General features: G+C 41.9%; 1 protein-coding gene and 1 pseudogene across 17 annotated transcripts in view; one reads left to right on the top strand and one right to left on the bottom strand.

Moving 5' to 3' along the window:
- Nucleotides 1-2,456: 2,456 nt before the first annotated feature.
- Nucleotides 2,457-3,652, bottom strand: LOC113624593 (60S ribosomal protein L12 pseudogene; annotated as a pseudogene).
- An 8,700-nt stretch (nucleotides 3,653-12,352) lies between these two features.
- The window catches only part of SSX2IP (SSX family member 2 interacting protein), a 42,913-nt gene continuing 35,671 nt past the window's right edge, over nucleotides 12,353-19,594 (top strand). For 7 of the 17 annotated variants that reach the window (XM_027114196.1, XM_027114192.1, XM_027114194.1 and 4 more), the window contains exon 1: nucleotides 12,354-12,472. The gene's annotated coding sequence lies outside the window, so the exon portion shown is untranslated. Of the gene's footprint in view, nucleotides 12,473-12,584; nucleotides 12,737-19,594 lie in introns of those variants that run through there. The other 10 variants (XM_027114199.1, XM_027114198.1, XM_027114201.1 and 7 more) reach the window with 7 other exon arrangements.

The following is a 19,594-nucleotide window of genomic DNA, read 5'->3' as shown; positions in this document are numbered from 1 at the left end:
CTGTGCGCGGGCCTCTCACTGTTGTGGCCTCTCCCGTTGTGGAGCACAGGCTCTGGACGCACAAGCTCAGCGGCCATGGCTCACGGGCCCAGCCGCTCCGCGGCATGTGGGATCTTCCCGGACTGGGGCACAGAACCCGTATCCCCTGCATCGGCAGGCGGACTCTCAACCACTGCGCCACCAGGGAAGCCCTGCACTCATTCTTTTAAGCTATAATTCAAATCTTTGGAAGAATATACAAGAAATTGGTAGTCCTGATTGTTCCGAGAAGAAAACCGGGCCTGGAGAGGGGAGCGTAAAGGGAAACTTTTCAGAGCATGCCCTTTTATACATTTTGAATTTTATATTATATGGATGTATTGCCACATCTTTAAAAGTAATGAAAAGTTAAAAATTTTTAAAGCATCAAATGGACCAAAAAAAGAGATACATTTCAGTGTTTCATCCTCCATGAAGTCTTCACTAACTTGATGCTTCCATCCACTGAGACATCATCATGCCTTCCACATTACTCTATTACAGCATTTATCAGTCTACATTGTACTTATCTGTAAACAAGTTAACAGTCTTAATGTTCTCATAGCCTGGAAGCACCGTGAGGGAAGGGACTTACTTTGTGTCATTCACCTTTGAATCTAGTACATGGTAGGTGCTCAGTAAAGGCTTGTTGAATTAATGAATGAAAAAAAATCTCTGCACAGAAGGGAAAGAAAAGATAGGTAAGCAATTCCGCTTCTTTTACAGATGAAGAAAATGAGGCCCAGAGAGGTGATTTATTAAGGATTGGTAGCAGAATAAAATGAGAATCCAAGCTTTCTAGAGTCCAAGTTTGGCATTAGAATAAGTTATAAAACTTTCACGTTGGGACAGCAGATGTGATGTGGATTATACTTACTTATTTTGACCTGAGTTTCTGGATTTTCAAGAAATTTCTGATTTCCAGAAAGCTGCCCAGTTAACCTCCAAAGGATAATTTCACATATCAGATCATGGGTCCTAAATTTGGGTTTGGAAAACATGTATTCTAAGGACCTCATAGACTAGGATTATATTGCAGAGAAATCACAGGAAAATCTTGTGGCACATTTGTTTATCTTAAAAGCTGTGTTTTGTTTTATTGTTTTCCTGAAACACACGCAGTGCGGTGGACATAGCTACACACAGTAGCTCTCTGTAGAGATGCTAGAATAGCACAGGGAAAAGTGCCTGGGTCAACTCAAAGTGATGTATTCAGTTCTCATTTGTTAGCATTTGCTGAATATCCAGGGCAGTGACCAAGGGCATTTTATTTTACACAGCAGCCATGTTTTTAATGTGTAAGGTGGTAGCGTTAACGATTACTTGAGCCAGATTTTAAGTACCCTGGGGAGGTCTGCTGTGGGCTTCAAGATCAGTGGTCTTCAAATTTTTGCTCACATAACTCCCTGAAAGAATTCTGAAAAACTTGCATCCTTCCTATATTTTTATGTTGCCACCTATAATTTTTCAACATAAGTTTGCAAAGAGTATCATTTCCAGGGTATTACATGCAATTCATGATATTTTAAAATAAAGCTGTTAGCTCACTTTTTAAAAGTTACCCGAAGGAATCTAAATCCCACGGTACTTTTTTACCCAACATTATTATTTTTTTTTTTTTTGCGGTACGCGGGACTCTCACTGTTGTGGCCTCTCCCGTTGTGGAGCACAGGCTCCGGACGCTCAGGCTCAGCGGCCATGGCTCATGGGCCCAGCCGCTCTGCGGAATGTGGGATCCTCCCGGACCAGGGCACGAGCCCATGTCCCCTGCATTGGCAGGCAGACTCTCAACCACTGCACCAGCAGGGAAGCCCAACATTATTAATTTTAAATATATGTAACCTACCTCTTCTTTAACAGCCAGAAAATTTACATTGTTCCTTCTTCTTGAACTCATATTTTCATTTCCGTTTCATTTCCATATTTCCATTTCTCCCACAGAATGCTATCTTATTGCATATTTTCATGCTTGAAAACTTTGTATTGATCATTACATCATTCTTTTCAACTACATACTTACCTAATTTTACTTTCCGGTAACTCTAAGGTCCTAGGAGTTATGTCTCTGGATGGAGTTATTACTAAAATTATTAGTAGTACACTATTGATCAGTGACTATATTACAAATTGACAACCATTTTTAAACATAAAAATAAGATTTTATTGAAAATGCATCTGTTAACAAAATGGAGGGGACTTTTTCTTTTCCAGTGGATTTGCGGATGAATATTATAGAGTGAGATTGAGTTCCACCCCAACTCTATTCATGCATTTGACAAGGTTCTTACAAATGCTGAAGCATTTTGTTCACAAAATAAGTAGATGGGAATGTAAGGTTTTTGCTGTAGTCGTGTTACTCAACTCCTTTAACTCCTTTCAATTATATGCCAAAAACCATGTGATAACCTCTCATTTAAACTCTTTTTTCTTCCCATTGGTTGTCAAATGACCCTTTATTGAATTATGTTCCTTTGCAGTTCTTAACTAGCTGGGCATTCCACCGCACCACTGTTGTTGTCATTCATCTATGATGTCATGAGGATGATGGCAATCCACATCAGAGACCACAGACCTGGCAGTCCCCAGGATCTATTAATGGTTCCAGAGTATTCTCTAGCTAAAGATTGGTGTCTCATCTGCTGGGCAATGTTGACGATCTCATCAAAAGTGATGTTCCACTGTGCTTAATGTTTCTCTGCTTCTTTCTGTCTTTTGGTTGTTCCTTGAAGGCTTCGATGATCAGGACTGAGCCACAAGGTACCACCTCAGTCTGGGCCTGTGTATTCTGAATGGTCAGTTTCACTGTAGTCCTCAGACCCTTCCAATCCCCAGTTGCCTTTGAAATGTTATCACCAACCGTTTTTGGAAACAGACCTAGGAGGCCAATCTTGGGGGCCAGGGGAGATGTGGCACAGACTTCCCCACTGGTGCACTTCAGGTATACAAATTTGATCTCCTTGGGCTCAAACTTAGGCAACATGGTGAGGTGGCTGGTGTCAGATAAACCCGGATTTCAGAGGACCAAAGAAAATTGCACCTTGGCCTCCTTCAAGCCGAATCTGAATGAAAGCCATTTAAAAATTTTTTAGGGCGCTAGCAGGTGACACTTTTGTTCCCCAGTCATCATAGTCATTCCCTTTCTCAACACTAACACCGGCTTCTAATTTTCCATGTTTTGTGTGGGTTGAATGCACCATGCTATGATGTGGAACTTTGTGAGAGGAATGACACTCTTTTTTTAAGTGGAAAAATGGCGATTGTAAAAAAGGGATGGAAAAGAGGCTGCAAGCATGGTCTCAGGCAGATAAGTTTTAGGAAAGTGTAGAAATGAAAGTTGAGAATGTGGAATTGATCCCCTTAAAGCTATCCATGCTGTGTAGCACTACAGAGTCTTCATGTACATGGGCAGAACGTGGTTATCCCAGTCTGAAGATTTCTGTTCACTAATCGGCAGGCATTTGAACAAAAATGATTGGAGAGCAAGAAAGATTAAGGCAGTCCTAAATAGACTGGGAATGACATGGTGGTTAAGAGAAGAACTCTGTAAACCCTAACTCTGAAATTTACTAGCTGGGTATTTTTGGGCAAAATAACCTCTGCCTTCTTAATTCCTAGTCTAGAAAGAAAAGCAATAATGATACCTACCTCATAGCGTTGTTGTGAGGATTAAATGAATTAATATGTAAAGCACTTAGAACACTGGTGGACAAATAATAATCACTCAATAAATCATTAACATTAATACTAGGAAATGATTACATATGACTAAAAATGTTATATATGACCAACTCCTAAATAAGTTAACATTCCATATATACTTTGCTGTTAGCAAAGCTAACCCATTTAATTTGTAAATTAAATGAAAAATATAAGTACCCACAGCAAGAATGGGGCAGAGCCAAGATCCTTTCCCAGTTTGCATGCTTAATGATCAAGCTATGCTGCCTCTTGAAAAAAAAAAGCAAAAAGCAAAAAGCAACAAAAATAAATGGAACAGAAGGTGTAGGAGTTGTAGTTATTCTTTCTAGGTCAAAGGGTAGCCTATGTTAGGCAAAATTTATAATATGCTTACTTTGGAGAGGCAAGAAAAATGTTTGATGTGTTCTTTCCTCATCTTCTATAATCACAGAAAGTGCCATGATTTCCATTTAAGACATTCCCTCCCCCTACACGTAAACTAATTACTAAATATATCAACCACTTTTGGTGCTTAGAGGTTCAGGGGTTTTGCCTTGCTACTGTCTGGGGCTTCAGGCAGATCATGTTCAACAGTCCTATCTTTGTTAAATGAAAATTAGAGGTTATCTTCAATATTATTTTATTTCTCCAGTATTTCTAATTGTCCCTACCCCTACCCCATTCTAAATTTGAGTTTTACGTTTGATAGCATATACCATAAGTTGTGAAAAACACAACAAAGAGCTTGACAACCCTCATTTGAATAACATCGACTTTAGGAACAGCTGCTAAGATAAAATAAATCCAAGAAAGCCCAGCAACCAGGACGCGATTGCTTTTCTTTTTAAAGGGACAGGCAGACTCACACACGACTGTTAAGTCTTAAGCAGTTACTTTAAATCAATGCCGTATTTTAATTGATATCTAAGTTTTTCAACTCTGAACTTTTATGTGGGTGTTTTACCCAGTATATAGAGGATTGTATTCCACTGTATTTCAAGTTGAACAATTATTTGATGACATCACTGATAGAGGTTTACAAAGCAGGAAATAAAATCCACCAGAAATCAAGCCTTCAGATTTCTTCTTCCCTGAGAATGCAGAAAGAGAAACTTTGCCTAGTGAAATAGAAATAATGAAATCACGTGGAAATGTATTACTAAGATAAAATTGAATTGCCAGTTGCAGAATAAAAAGATAAGAACTGTTTTGTTGATTGCAACACCTCAGTCATCTCTACTGAGATTCATATTACAGAAAACTCTTCATTAAAATAGTTACCCAAAAGTCTGGGTTTTAAACAAGGAAAGGTGAAACTCTTTTAAGAAAATCCAACATATTAAAATATAATCTTATAGAATGAACAAATAATGAGATTATTTGTTCTACGAAGGCGTCATTCATCATGCAAATAGATTTATCATAATTTTAAACATCTAGTTTCACTAGTACATTCAGATTATGACTTGATTTCTTTTTTTTTTTTTGCGGTACGTGGGCCTGTCACTGCTGTGGCCTCTCCCGCCGCGGAGCACAGGCCCCGGACACGCAGGCTCAGCGGCCACGGCTCACGGGCCCAGCCGCTCCGCGGCATGTGGGATCCTCCCGGACCGGGGCACGAACCCGTGTCCCCTGCATTGGCAGGCGGACTCTCAACCACTGTGCCACCAGGGAAGCCCTATGACTTGATTTCTAAATGCATTATTTACACATGACTTTTGCTGGAATATACCATAACATAACCTATATATAGGTTACCTATATACTTATAATATATAGAGCAGGGAAACATATACCTATAATATACCTATAACATAAAGCAAGTACTAGCCAGAAAACATAGTGCTGTGGTCTGAAATTTTCAAAAAAGCAAATCATTTTGTGCAAAGTTATATTTATCAATGTGTTTTAATTTTTCTGGCCTAGTTAAATTAGTAAAGAAAGAAAGAAAATATAATTTAGAAAAATGTTAATATCTAAGATACATATTTATAATTCAAAGCATAGACACAGTCCCGCATTTTCCCTGCTTCTCATTTAATTGTTCCATTCAGTCCTCTGTAAATAACTCCCATACTTCATTTTTCACTGACTTTTTTGCTCACTTGACTGTTTCCACATGTGGCACTTGAGTATATTTGTGCCAATAAAATGAAATATCACACCATCAGGTCACTTCATGAAAGTTCTTTTTTCAATGTATTATCAGGATGCTTTTGGCTGCAATTATCAAACAACCTAACTAGAAGTCACTTAGACCATGAAGCATCTATTGTTTACTAAACAGAATGCCCAGAGGAGGAAAGGTGGGTTTGGGAGTTCAGTGATGTCAGCATGGACCCAGGTGGCCCAGCCAGTATTTCAGCCCAGGCAGTCAGACTCAAGTGTCAATGGATTCTTCTGTGTTTCTGGGAAACTCTGAGTTCCTGTTATGAGCAGCGGTCTAAAACCTCTCAATCTCTCACACAGTAATCATTCAATAAATATTCATTAAACTGTTAAGGAAATTTTCAAATAAGAGCAGGGAAACTAAGATTATGTGAAATAAAAGGGTGCTTTGGTGCAGAATTATATCATAGCTCTTCAAGTTAATGCTGGATCTTTGTGCTCTGTAGTTTTTACATAGATTTCAGTATAACTAAAAAAACATTTTGAGTCATTTATAGTCCCCCTACTTCCTTGGAGGGTCTTTTGCTGTCCGCTCAATGCTTGGGGTTTAAATCTGCCAGCTTAGAAGAGTAGACTGAACCAAATTGTTCCGTATGAGAAAGGTTTAGAGGCCACTGTAGTCAGCAAGGTAAGCTTTGTGCAGCGTTTCTGTGTGTGTGCATGTGTGTATGTTTGCATGAATGTTCATTGCATTTCCTAAAGGAGGTATGCTTCTCTTTTGGAAATACAGGGTTTGAGAACTACTCTGGTTGGTACCTCATCACTTTTCTGTGATAGCACCTTATTAACTGTTGGAGTGACTTATGCATAATCAAGTTTTATATGAAATATTTTTAAATCAATAAATCAATTTTGGGACAAATGGAGAGTTGGAAACCAAAGAGTTAGCTTGGTAAAAGTCATCAGGTTCAGAAAAAACAAAAACAAAACCCCCAAAACAACCCACCAAACAAACAAAAAACACTTTCTAAAGAAATCGTAGAGCAAAACATTCAGCAGACCAGACAAAATCTAAAGCACTAAGAGCGAACCACCCAGAAGATGATCAAGCATTTTGGCCGCTGTTCTGTGTGTTTGTGTATGGTGGTGGGGCATGGGAGGTGGGGTAGGGCAGGGAGGCAGGGCAGGTAATGAGGAGGATTAGTTTTCTGAGAATCTTCACCTCGGTGGAGGTGGGAGGAAGGGGGAACCACAGTGGTCTGCTTTTTCTGCAGACTCAGCCAACACTTTATAAATGGCACAGGACTGTCATTTCAAGCTGAACCACTACTGGCCCAAATCCAAAGGGACTGGCCAGAAATGAAATCATCTTTGGAAATGCAGCATGATGCAGAGGTTCACTCAGATAGCTAGAGGAGCCAAGCCCAGCTAAGTGTAAGGCCACCTTTTAGACCCAGAAGCAGACCTAGTGGTCTGGTCTCTGCTTACTGCTAGGCGTGCAGAGTCAGGATTGCCCCAAGGCCCTACTCCAGTTCCCTCTCCTCCATTGAGTACTCCCTGACCACTCCAGCCCTCAGCGAGGATTCTAAAGTCTCAGGGCCCTTGGAATTTGTCCTATACCATTTTGTAGTTAATTATAAACAGGCTGATCTTGTGAATAAAATGAGGCTACGGATATGAAAGTTCCTCGTACAGAATCCAGCAAGACTTTGTTTCTCCACCCTGCCACTCCTGGAAAGACAATCCTGGCCAGAACACAGAATTAATGAAGATGAGGCCATTAAGAGAGGTGAGCCAGCCCCTCTTCTCCTCTGTTAGAGCATACAGGCCCTGAAAAGCAATGGTCTTCACTAGATCCAGAAATTGTTGCTGCTATTGAAATAATCCAGATGGTATGAATTACGGCAGAAAGCCTTTCTAAGTTGGCCCATTATTATCCAGATTTGAATATACATGGTATTAGAAGCAGTGTGACCTGAATGTTTGCTGGGGTATTTGAAACACTGGTTTCTGAGGAACACATATGAGTAAATAGGGGGTGGATTATTAACCTACTACATGTATTAAAATCAGAGCCTATTTATTTCAGCAAAATTAAAATATTTTAAAATTATAATAATACATACTTATAAAAATTCATAAGTCACTGAAGTTAATAAAATGTAAAGCAATCTTACTATTAACAGTATGGTTAGCAACCCTCCAGGGAAGGCATGAAGGGGCTGGGACTACAGAGGCAAACATGACTAACAAGGTCCCTGCCTTCAGGGGGCTTACATTCTAGTGGGAGGAGACAGGCCATAAGTAAGCAAACAAGTAGACAAACCAGACATGGGGAGGTTGCTTTACATATGGAAGTGGGATCTGAATGACGAAAAAGAATCCGAGTCTTGAAACCTTCTTGGAAGAGCCTTGCAGCAGAGTGAATGGCAGGTTCAAAGGACCAGAGGAGAAAAAAGGGGGCCACTACGGCTGGCACTTTGCATAACCAAAGTAAGAGTTCTAAGAGGGGTATAGGGGCCAGATCATGCATGCATGACTGGGTAGGAAGTTCAATTTCATGCTAAATACAATGAGAGGCCATGAAAGATTCTTAATTGAAGATGGGGGGTGGAGGGCAGCAGAGAGGATCTGATCTTCATTTTTGAAAAAAACGTAGGGGCAAGAATGGAAGACCGCAGACAGGTTGGAAGAGATTCATTCACACATACACACAAACATAGAGAGTTTAAAATACATGTATACTTTTCCTTCAACTTGTTATTAGGGTGTATTTTTAGAATTCCTCTTTGAAATTATGTTCACAGTCACTTTACTGTCTTAGGAAATCAAACACATCTTGTTTTTTGACCTTTCCCTATCCACCCAAATGCAGTAACTTAGTTGGAAAACACAGGTTTTGGCATTTGAACATGACTCCAGAATGTGTTCATCAGATTTGGCTCTGAATAACTTTTGGATCGTTCCAAAAATCAGATTTTTTCTCAAAGAGAGAATTCCTTTCAAAAATTCAGTGTCTCCTAATGTGATACTTGTGAGCAGCATCATTGGAACATGTATAGAGCCTGCCAAAGTGATTTATTTGGAATGAAAAACATCCATTTGAAGTTATATTCATTTATTCACAAATAATTATTGAGCACCAATCACTGAGTACCAGGCACTGTTTTAGGCACTGGGCATACATCAGTGAACAATCAGACAAAATCTCTGTCCCTGTTGGGCTTACATGCTAGTAAAGGGAAATGGACTAAACAAATAACAAATGAAAAAAAAAGTAAGCTCTGTACTATGGTTGAAGATTACATAAGAGCAAGGTAAGAGATATTTAGGAAGCTGGAGGGGGTTCCAGTTTTAAATAATGTTGTTAGGTTGGGCCTCACAAGAGGGTGACTTTGGTTAGATTTGAAAGGGGAGAGATAAGTAATATAGATTTTAAGAGGAAGAACATTCAAACAGAGGGAATAGTGCAAAGGTCCTGAGGCAGGAAAGTGCCTGGCAAGAACGAAGAACAGTGGCTAATGGAGAGAGTTGTAGGATATGAGGTCAGATAGGTAAGGAGACGGAGGGCAGGTCATAAGAAACGTGTAGCCACGGAAAGAAATTTGGCTTTAACACTGGCTGGGGGGAACCAAAACAGAAAGTCGTCATGATATGAATTATATTTTTAAAGAATTACTCTGACCACTGTGATATAGACTACAGAGGAGCAAGGTGGAAGTTTTGATGTGTTTTGGAAAACAGCAACACTTGATAGTCACATCCCCTTAATTTTTCTAGAAGGGGGGGAAAGTAGGCACAGTTAAGCATTAAAAAACATTCTAGATTGTGTCTTTCCCCTTTATTTCCTTTACCATAGCAAAGTTCTATTAAGTCCAATTCCTTTACCTCTGGGCCAAAAAGTGTCCTTAGACTATTTTCAGGCTGTAGCCAAACTCTTTATCTTGTCCTGTACATTAGTCAGGATTTTCTTGGCTGCAAGTAACCAAATACCTGACCCCAAATGGCTTAGGTGATAGGCCACTTGCTATCTCATATGTGAGCAGTCTGGAGGTTTGCAGAGCCAGGGTAGGTTAACTTAGCCACTTAGTGACTTCTAGGTTCTGGGTTACCTTTCCTGTATTTTTCTTGCTCATTGTTGCGGGATGTGCCACCACAGCTCCAAACATGTCTTGCTTACTGGAGGATGGCCAAGGCAAGAAGTAAAGAAAAGACTTCTTAGGGGCTCTCAGGGACAAAACCCTTCCCCTGAAGTCCCCTTCCCCCCACTTCCCATTATGTACTCACCAGAATTAGGTCACATGCTTAGCTCCTAAACCAGTCATTGATAAAGGGGGATGAAGTATCAAGACCCATCTAGACCAGTGGCTCTCAAAGTATTAATTGGAGAAGGGGGGGGGGCACGGGGATTTTAGGAGGTGATCCCCAAGACACTTTCAGGGAGTTTGCAAGGTCAAAACTATTGTTATAATACTAAAATGTTATTTGCCTTTTTTTTTTTCTCCCATTCTGAGTGTACAGTGGAGTTTTCCAAAGGCTACCTGAAATAGTGCAATAGATTAAATGCAGCAGATTTGAAGATCCAATTGCCTTCCATTAAGCCAGACACTAAAAGATATTTGCAAATTTTTAAAGTACTATGATTCTTTTTACTATGTTAGGGGGAAATATAGTTATTTTCCATAAAAATTTGCTATTTATGATAAGATGTAATTATTATTATTTTAAAATAAATATTTTTAAATTTCTCAGTTTTAATTTCTAGCATAGTAAATATCAATAGATATAACCCACATAAACAAAAGCTCTTTGGGGCCCTCAAAAATTTTTAGGAGTAGAGCAAAAGATTCTAAAGCACTAGTTTAATCAGACAGCTCTGATTCATCCTTGCGGCTGGGGGCGGAGCCGAACTTCCCGGAGCTCACCTCTGCCTGAGCCAAGCCTTCTTAAAATCCTGCAATGTAAGTGGTTAGGTCACAACAGGGAGTGCCAGACGCTGCGTATCGAATCAACCGATCTCAAAGCTTCTAGCTAATCGGAGAGTGAGCTCTCGCTTTTTGACTCTGAGGAGGTTAAAATGGTCAAAATGAACCTGAAGTGTTACTTCAAACTGTCACACTAAGTTGCTTCTTAAGATGGGAAGGGGTGTGGGATTTTGGGGGATGGACAGTTGAAATTTCAAAACCCCTCTCGGGAGCAGGTGTAACCCCCTTTACTCCCATCAGTTGTCTGGGTTAACGATTAAGGTAATTATTGGTAATAACTGGCTTTCCTTCCTACCAGGCTGCGCTAATAGCGTCCTTACAATGAGGGCCCTAACTGGCGATTCGGCTGTCACTCACTTATGCTTAACAGCATCAATCCAGGCCTCCTGATCGCTTAGGCCAAAGGCAAACAGGAGAATTACCTTGGTTTCTGAAGTTGTCGCCATGGCATGTTCATTTTCTCGCCTTGATCTTTCATTCAGGAATGGGGATATGTGTGTGTAAATTGGAAGTGGGCACTCCTCTCTCCCTTGTTCTTCAGTGTTAATATTTCTTGTCCTTCTCTCATACTATTTTGGTTTCAAAGTGCTCTCAGGAACCTCCTTAAAATACCAAACCTGTTTTTCCTTTCTTGAGTAAATTTCTTGGCTTCACTTAAAAAAAAATCTATCCAAGTACATCTTGTGTTTATAACTCAACTCATATGCCTGCGATTTCTCCATCTGATCTCTTTCCTTTCTCTGGCCTCTCATCTTCCCTGGAGAATTTTAGGCTGCCGTGGAACAGGGGAGGAGCCTGCATGACCCCGGCTACGGGTGTAGCAGGCATACATTTTCTTTGCGCATATTTTGATCAGTGAGTGTGGGACTTTTTTGCATAAACGTCTAGTTCACAAGTGCCTTTTCTTAGTCTTTCCGCTGTCTTCCGCCTAGGTCCATTTCTTGCCCTAATTTTACATGAACCTTCTCCTTGGCATTCTCGTCTCCCGGCGCTTGAACCTCCCTTCCCCTAGGCCTGACCTAATTCTGGGTGCCGGCTGTTGTTTGGTTTATTTCCCCACTTTTGCAAGCGCACGTGGCTTTTCTGGGCGCTTCACCTTTGATCCTAGGGTGGGTGCTGGGGTTCACTGGGGCTCGGAACACGTGCTTTAAAACAGACACGACTTCCCCACCCCGCCCCCAGCCCCACGAAGCTTTGGGCCCCGAGCTCCGCGGGAGTGAGGAGGGGGTGGGGAGCAGGGCCCGGCAGGGTGAATCACAGGGCGTAACAGGTGCCGCAGCTGCAGCTGCGCCAGCATCCCGCTTGGGCTCTAGGGATAAGGTTTTCTTTTTCTCCGGGTTTTTTTGGAGGTGGGGAGGAGACTCAGGGGCCCCCCACCGGACCAATGCAGGCCGCGGTTGTTCATCGCCTAGCAACTGGCGGAGCCAATGGGAGGAGGCTGGCCTGCGGCGCCGAAGACGCGGGGGCGGGGTGGGAACCTTGCAAACCTGCAGAGCCTGGGAGGCTGCAGCGAGGGGAGAGGCGGAGCCCGGCCGGAGGCGGGGAAGGCGGGAGCTGGAGGTGGAGGCGGGGCCGCCGGCCCGGGCGCTGCGTGCCGCGGCGCCTGTGCGGGCCCTCGGGGCTGCGCGAGCAGGTCTAGGACGCTGATCGGTGCGTCTCCGCCGCACCCGGGGGCCGTGACGGTGAGAGCCTCGCCCCGCGCTGGGGATTGTGACGCGCTCGCCCGGGGAGGGGCGCCGGCGCCGGCGGGGACTGGGGCCTGGGTCCTGGGGCAGGCGGGCGGGGGGTGGGCGCCGGCGGGGGGCGGGCGGGAGGGCGCGGAGGTGAGCACCGGCACCTGGCGCGGCGCCCCGCTTCTCTGCGGGAGGCTCGGCGCGGCCGTTGGGGCCGTTGGAGGAGGAAGGCGAGCGGTGACCCCCGGCCGCGCCTGGAGGAGGAGGTGGGAGGTAGGTGCCAGCTCGGGGACAGCTCCCGCTGGCGGTTGCAGCGCTAAGCCCCAAATCCTATCGGGGATGGAGAGAGGGTGGCGCTTGGCGTGGGATGACGAGCGACGCGGGGACGTGGGGGAGGAGGGGATGGCCAGTTTGGGGCTGAGGTGTCCGCTTAGCAGAGGCTGCGGGACTCGCGGGCTTGGGGGATTGTTAGCTCGAGCCGCAGGGGACAACCGTTAGAATGAGTTTCTGGTGGCCCGTGGCCACTGCAGAGGAAGAGAACCCCGCCAGCGGTCTAGTTAAAAGACCTGGGGAAGAATTTACATCATCTACAGGCAGGCATGTGTGAGAATATATTGGTGTAGAATTTTGTGGTAAAGTACAGTAAACTGAATTGTGAGCTCCCCGCTCTCTTTCGAGCCTATGCTGATCGCCCAGTTATGCAAGTCACTTGGGCCCAGGAAATGGAATCTGCTAAATAATTTGTTCTCAGCACGTTTATATAATGTGGGGATCTTTAAGTTATTACCCCATTTCAAGGTCCGTAGTTGTGATTGCCAAGTTACCATTACTTGCAACGGGGATAATAGTTTTTGTTGAATCTGAGACTATTGACATATCCCTTTTCTGGACCCCATAATGGGGTGACGATTAGAAGAGGCACTCCTCCCAAGGGTGGTTCGGTGTAAGAGGGGCTGCCTGGAATTCGAAATTGCTGGGCTCCCCTAACAGTTCAGATTAGAGTCTAGATCTAGAGTTGGCTGTGATTGATGGGAGCCTTGGAATCCTTCATGACTCAGGAGGGATTGGTTTACTGTTTAAGTAGGAGAAAATTCTGGTAGCCTTGATCCTGAACTGAAAAGGTAGGTATGACTTGACACATTTAGGGGACTGAGCAAAATTTGAAAAAATTAGAGATCTGGACAGAAAAAAAAAATGCCTTTAAAGTTTAGGTCAAGCTATCTCGAAATTTAGGAGTTTGAGGTAGATTTATGAATTTGGATTCAGTCAGCAAAACTTAATCCATCAAATCTCCTGTCCTAGAGCTATCATAACCTACAGGTCTAGGGAGCTTTGGTTATTCATTCAAATTAAACAAGTAAAAGCTAGTAACTAGTTTGATGCTCTCTTCTGCCTGCTGTCAGTGAAAGTTTCTCAAACAAAATGGTTCTGTGAAGAGAGGATGAGGAACTGATAGTTAAAATGAAGGCTCTTTTGGTGGCTTGCTGGACCCCTTCAGCCAAGTCATTTTATATCCTTCCTTCCCCCATCTGTACAATGAAGATAATAAAGGCCCAGGATTAAGTAACATGGGTGAAGCAGCTTGAAGATAACTGTGAAGAGTTAGTTATTCTAGGATGAAATGTGAAGATCTCCTCCTAACACATTGCGCCTTGTGACAGGACTTGTTAAAGCACATTGCGTTCCAGACGTGCTGAGGCAGTGTATGAGAAAAAGAAAATGTTAACAGTTCAGATGATTTGCCTAAGGCCTCAAGGCTAACACATTATATTCTTGGGCTGTCTGGAAACCTGACATAGCTTCTCTTTGACCAAGCTAGCTGTGACTCAGGTTTTATAAAGGTAAATATTTGAGTGCCTTCAATGTGGTATGCACCTAGAGATAAAAAGATGAAAAAGATGCTGCCCCAGAATTGTGTCATTTTAATTCATTTCACACACTTAAATTGGAGCACTTCCAAAGCCTTTTAAGTGATGTTTTTTCATATCTTTTACCAATAGTTGTAAACATGCCTTATTGGTTTGACTGGGTCATAAAGAGGTTTTGGTAGTCCTTGGGTCTCTTTTGTATGTTTGGTGATGGTGCTCATGATTAGCTGGTGATGAAGGTACAAGTTATCTTGAATTCACGAGTTTTGGGGATGAGACAGAATAGAAAAGTGCACCATTCATTATCAGTAGTGGAAAGCTACCTAAAGTCTTTACTTTTGATAATTGATCAGTATTATGATCAGTATTATATAGTTCCTGCAGATTTACTGAATTATGCTTCAATGATTTACTCTTTTAATAAACATTTATTAAACACTTACTTGCCAGATCTGAGGATGAAAAATATCAGTGTTGCCTTGTGGAGTTTGTTTTTAGGAAATGTACAGTATAGTAAGGGAGAGAGCGAAAATGAAAATTGCGAATATGAGAAGGCTTTAAAAAAGAATTTCAGGACATCCCTGGTGGCGCAGTGGTTAAGAATCCGCATGCCAATGCAGGGGACACGGGTTTGAGCCCTGGTCCGGGAGGATCCCACATGCCGTGGAGCAACTAAGCCCGTGCGCCACAACTACTGAGCCCTTGTGCCACAGCTAGTGAAGCCCGTGCGCCTAGAGTCCGTGCTCCACAACAAGAGAAGCCACCGCAATGAGAAGCCCGCACACCGCAACAAAGAGTAGCCCCTGCTAACCGCACCTAGAGAAAACCCGCGTGCAGCAATGAAGACCCGACACAGCCAAAATAAATTTATTTTTTTTTAAAGTAATGATGATTAAAAAAAAGAATTTCAGTTGTCTTGTTGGAGGAGGAGACGTTCACCCGATGAACATGTATGTTGCAATGGACCATTGAAGAAGTATAGGTGGTTTGGTAGTTGGGACCAGGTAGAGTGGGTTAAGGTTAAGGTTGGAGAGCAGGGCTATGACCTTTGACTAGTAGGTGATAGGGAATCTTTAAAAGGTTTTATCCAGGGGAATTATATTTGATTTTTACTTCAGAAGGGTATTTCTACCAAAATCAGTAAATTGCGTGGTCCATAGACGATCCAAGTAATATCTGAGGCAGAACAGTCCTACACAGCGATTAAAAACTTTAATAATATGTTATTGAAGCCCCCAGAAACTTCAGAAAAGTAAAAATGATTATTCATACAACCAACCTTTACTGAGAATCTTTCTTTTTATAATTGTGGTATAATTGACATGTAACGGTGTATTAGTTTCAGGTGTACAACATAATTTGATATTTGTGTATACTGCGAAATGGTTACTGCAGTTAAGTCTAGTATCTTCTACTTTTAAGATTGAGGGAATAGAGATACAAAGACAAATAAGACACACTCCCATTTTCAAGTAACTTGCAGTTCAGTAGGAGAAATGACACAGTTGTAATGCAGTGCTGAATCTGAGTGTCATAAGAGACATAAAAATGTCAAGTCTTAGCAATGTATGATTCTGAGATGAGAGAAGACACAAATTCTTTCAAATTGAAAATAAGTTCTTGAATAGATATTAAACTTTGGCCGGTTAAACAGTCAGTACAGTCTTAACTATAACATTTACAGTTCTCATCTATTAACTCTCACTTCACACATTGCCCACCCTCCCTCTTACTCTTTTGTGTGAAATTTTGGGCTTGACTACCATACTGCTAGCTATGAGACCTCAGCAAGTACCGTATCTTCTCTGTGCCTTAGTTGTCTCATTTGTAAATTAGGAATAGTAATACCTACTTCATAGGTTTGCAAGGATTGAATAAGAAAACATGTTAATATCCAGAATGGTGCATGGAAAAACACTTTACATCTTTTGAGCACTTAATATTTCTATTTGACATAAAAATGCTGTAATTGAATAAGAACTAACTTAAAGACAGGATTTTTTTTTTTTAAGAGTCACACATGGATCTATCCCTGAGTATCAGGCAAAGCCTCTACATTCAGAAAAGCTAAATATATTCTGTTAAACTCTGCTTCTCGAACAAGTGACCTTTGTTTATTATCTCCTTTTCTTATTTGCTGATCACTTTTCTGAAATCCGATTTCCATTTTTACCCCTCAGCTTTGTCATACAGTCACTAATTACCAAATCCAATGTAATGTTCTATTTAGCTCTTGCCCTTTTTATGGCATTTGTTGCTGTTCATCACTTCCTCCTCTTTAAAACTATTTTCCTTGGCTTTCCTAAAACTCCCCCCACCCCTGGATTTTTATCTCCTACATGTAGGTCACCTGCACTCACCTGTTACATGTTGATGTTCTTTAGGGTTCTTTCTGCTGCCCCTCTTTTTCTGTATAGATTCAGCTATCACATGTATGCTGATGACTCCTAAATCTGCCCTGATGTCTTGATCTCCAGGCCCTAGAGTTTACCTCCATTTGAATGTCTCATAAGGGCATATATAAGCCCAGTGAGTTCTACATGGAGCTCTATATCTCCACTCACTTAACCAAACCCACTGGTAACCTCAGTCCTCTGTTCTCTTTACCTGTGTGACACTGTTATCTGTCTAGTACCAAAGACAGATTTTTACATGAGAGAATAAATGCCTCCCTTCTGTATACTTGTCACCATGTTTGTCGGCCCAACTTCTGAAGTATTTCATATCCATCCTTCATTGTCCTCATTGTCACTGGCTAAGTTAGCCAGCCAACCCCTGACCATTAATTGCCCTGTGCCATAATATTTTTGGGCCAGACCTGCTGAAAATGGGACCTATTTTGGAAACATAATGTGGGAGGAGGTTTCTAGAATAATATTGTTCTAAAAGAATTGAGTTTAATGAGTGGCTAGTAGATATTTGTAACCCGCCATTGCATATACACTCGGCCCTCCACATCCACAGATTCAACCAACCGTGGATTGAATTCAGTCATTTGAATTGAACCCAGATTGGTTGAACCCTTGGCTGTGAAACCTGTGGATAAGGAGGGCTGACTGTATTCATTGTACTGTACTGTCATTTTATATAAGAGACTTGAGCCGCCTCAGATGTTGGTATTCACGGGGGCTCCTGAAACCAATCCGTTTTGGAAACTGAGGGATGACTGTACTTTTTACCTGAGAGTTCGTATTGTTTAGGTTATAAAGTAGTTTAGGTTATAGAGGACACAGTCTTGAGTTTGTCAGTCTTTTGCCAGTTGATTTTAGTCTGGTTGTTTGTGCTTCCTATCTAAAAGATGGTACCTTCAGCATGATTCTTTCTACAGGTGCCCTCAGAGAAATAGTGGGCTTGGTTCCAGACCACTACAGTTTTGTGAATATTGCAATAAAGTGAGTCACATGAATTTTTTGGTTTCCCAGTACATATAAAAGTTATGTTTACACTATATTATAGTCTGTTAAGTATGCAGCAGCATTATGGCTAAAAAACAATGTACATACCTTAATTAAAAAATAGTTTATGGCTAAAAAATGCTAACTATTATCTGTGTCTTCAGCGAATCCTAATCTTTTGCAGTAGTAACATCAAGGATCACTGACTGCAGTTCACCATACAAGTACAATAATAATGAAAAAGTTTGACATATTGTAGGAATTACGAAAATGTGGACAGAGACATGAAGTGAGCAAATACTGTTGTGAAAAATGGTGCAGATAGACCTTTTTGTTGCAGAGTTGCCACAAACCTTCAATTTGTAAACACAATATCCGCAAAGCACAGTAAAGCAAAGTACAGTAAAATGTGGTATGCTTGTATTCTGTATCCAAGTTTTAGAAATCTCCTCCTATGTAGGATCTAGCATGTAAAAGCAAGAAGACTTTTTAGAAATCATCAATAAATACAGTCTATCATCAGCTGTGTTATTTTATAATGAGGAGATGGGCTCAGAGAATTTATATCATTTGCTCCAGGCACTTAAAAAAATTTATTTATTTATTTACTTACTTATTTATTTCTGGCTGCATTGGGTCTTCATTGCTGCACATGGGCTTTCTCTAGTTTCTCTAGTTGCGGCGAGCGGGGGCTACTCTCTATTGTGGTGAGTGGGCTTCTAATTGTGGTGGCTTCTCTTGTTGCGGAGCTCAAGCTCTAGGCACACGGGCTTCAGTAGTTGTGGCATGTGGGCTCAGTAGTTGTGGCTCGCAGGCTCAGTAGTTGTGGTTTGGGGGCTCTAGAGCGCGGGCTCAGCAGTTGTGGCACACGGGCTTAGTTGCTCCATGGCACGTGGGATCTTCCTGGACCAGGGATCAACCCGTGTCCCCTGCATTGGCAGGCGGATTCTTAACCACTGTGCCACCAGGGAAGTCCCTCCAGGCACTTTTTGAGTATCAAGAGGAGGCTGGGGTTTGTTAGGCTTTGGAGTCAAATACAGACATACCCCTTTTTATTATGCTTCACTTTATTCTGTTTTTTATAAATAGAAGGTTTTGGGCAACCCTGTGTTGTCAGATGATGGTTAACATGTTTTAGCAGTGAAGTATTTTTTAAGTAAGGCATGTACATTGTTTTTTTCAGGCATAATGTTATTGTATATGTAATAAACTACAGTGTAAAGTAAACATAACTTTTATATGCAGTGGGAAACCAAAAAATTTGTGTGACTTGCTCTATTGTGGTGATCTGGAACCAAACCACAGTATCTCCAAGGTATGGCTGTACCTAATCTTTATTCTTACCTTGCAGGGAAAACAGCTGGGTTTTCCTTTCTATCTTCCAGGTTTGCAACTGGGTAAGGTATCTAACCTTCCTGAGCTTCATGTTTTTCCATCAGTTAATTAGTGTTATATCTACTCCTTCCTAGGGCTGTTGTAAGGGTGAGTGCCGTGGCTGGTGAATACATCTGGCAGGTAGTAAAGGCTCAGAGCAGCAGTTCTTCTCTCCTACCAGCTTCACATAATTAGCTAGAACAGAAGTTCTTAATTCCCTGTCCTTGATCCTTGGCAAATCTGTGGATGGCTTCACGGATCCTCTGAAACTGTGGCCAAAACTGCCTGTTTTTGTACTTTTAAGTGGGAGGCTCAGAGGCTTTGAATTCTGTGACCCCAAACAACTTAACCTCTGGGTTGGCTGTAGTCAGGCCTAGAACCCCAGGGCTCTTGATGCCTCATAGCCAGACTGGGTAGAATTTAGAATTTCTTGAAATATTTAAGGAAGTGTGTGTGTGTGTGTGTGTGTGTGTGTGTGTGTGTGTGTGTGTGTG

The sequence above is a fragment of the Aethalodelphis obliquidens genome, unplaced genomic scaffold (assembly GCF_003676395.1).
Source record: "Aethalodelphis obliquidens isolate GAN/ISIS:26980383/991018 unplaced genomic scaffold, ASM367639v1 scaffold13, whole genome shotgun sequence".
Lineage (NCBI taxonomy): Eukaryota > Metazoa > Chordata > Mammalia > Artiodactyla > Delphinidae > Aethalodelphis > Aethalodelphis obliquidens.
Note: the sequence above shows the minus strand (reverse complement) of the source record. Positions and strands in the feature narration are given on the sequence as shown.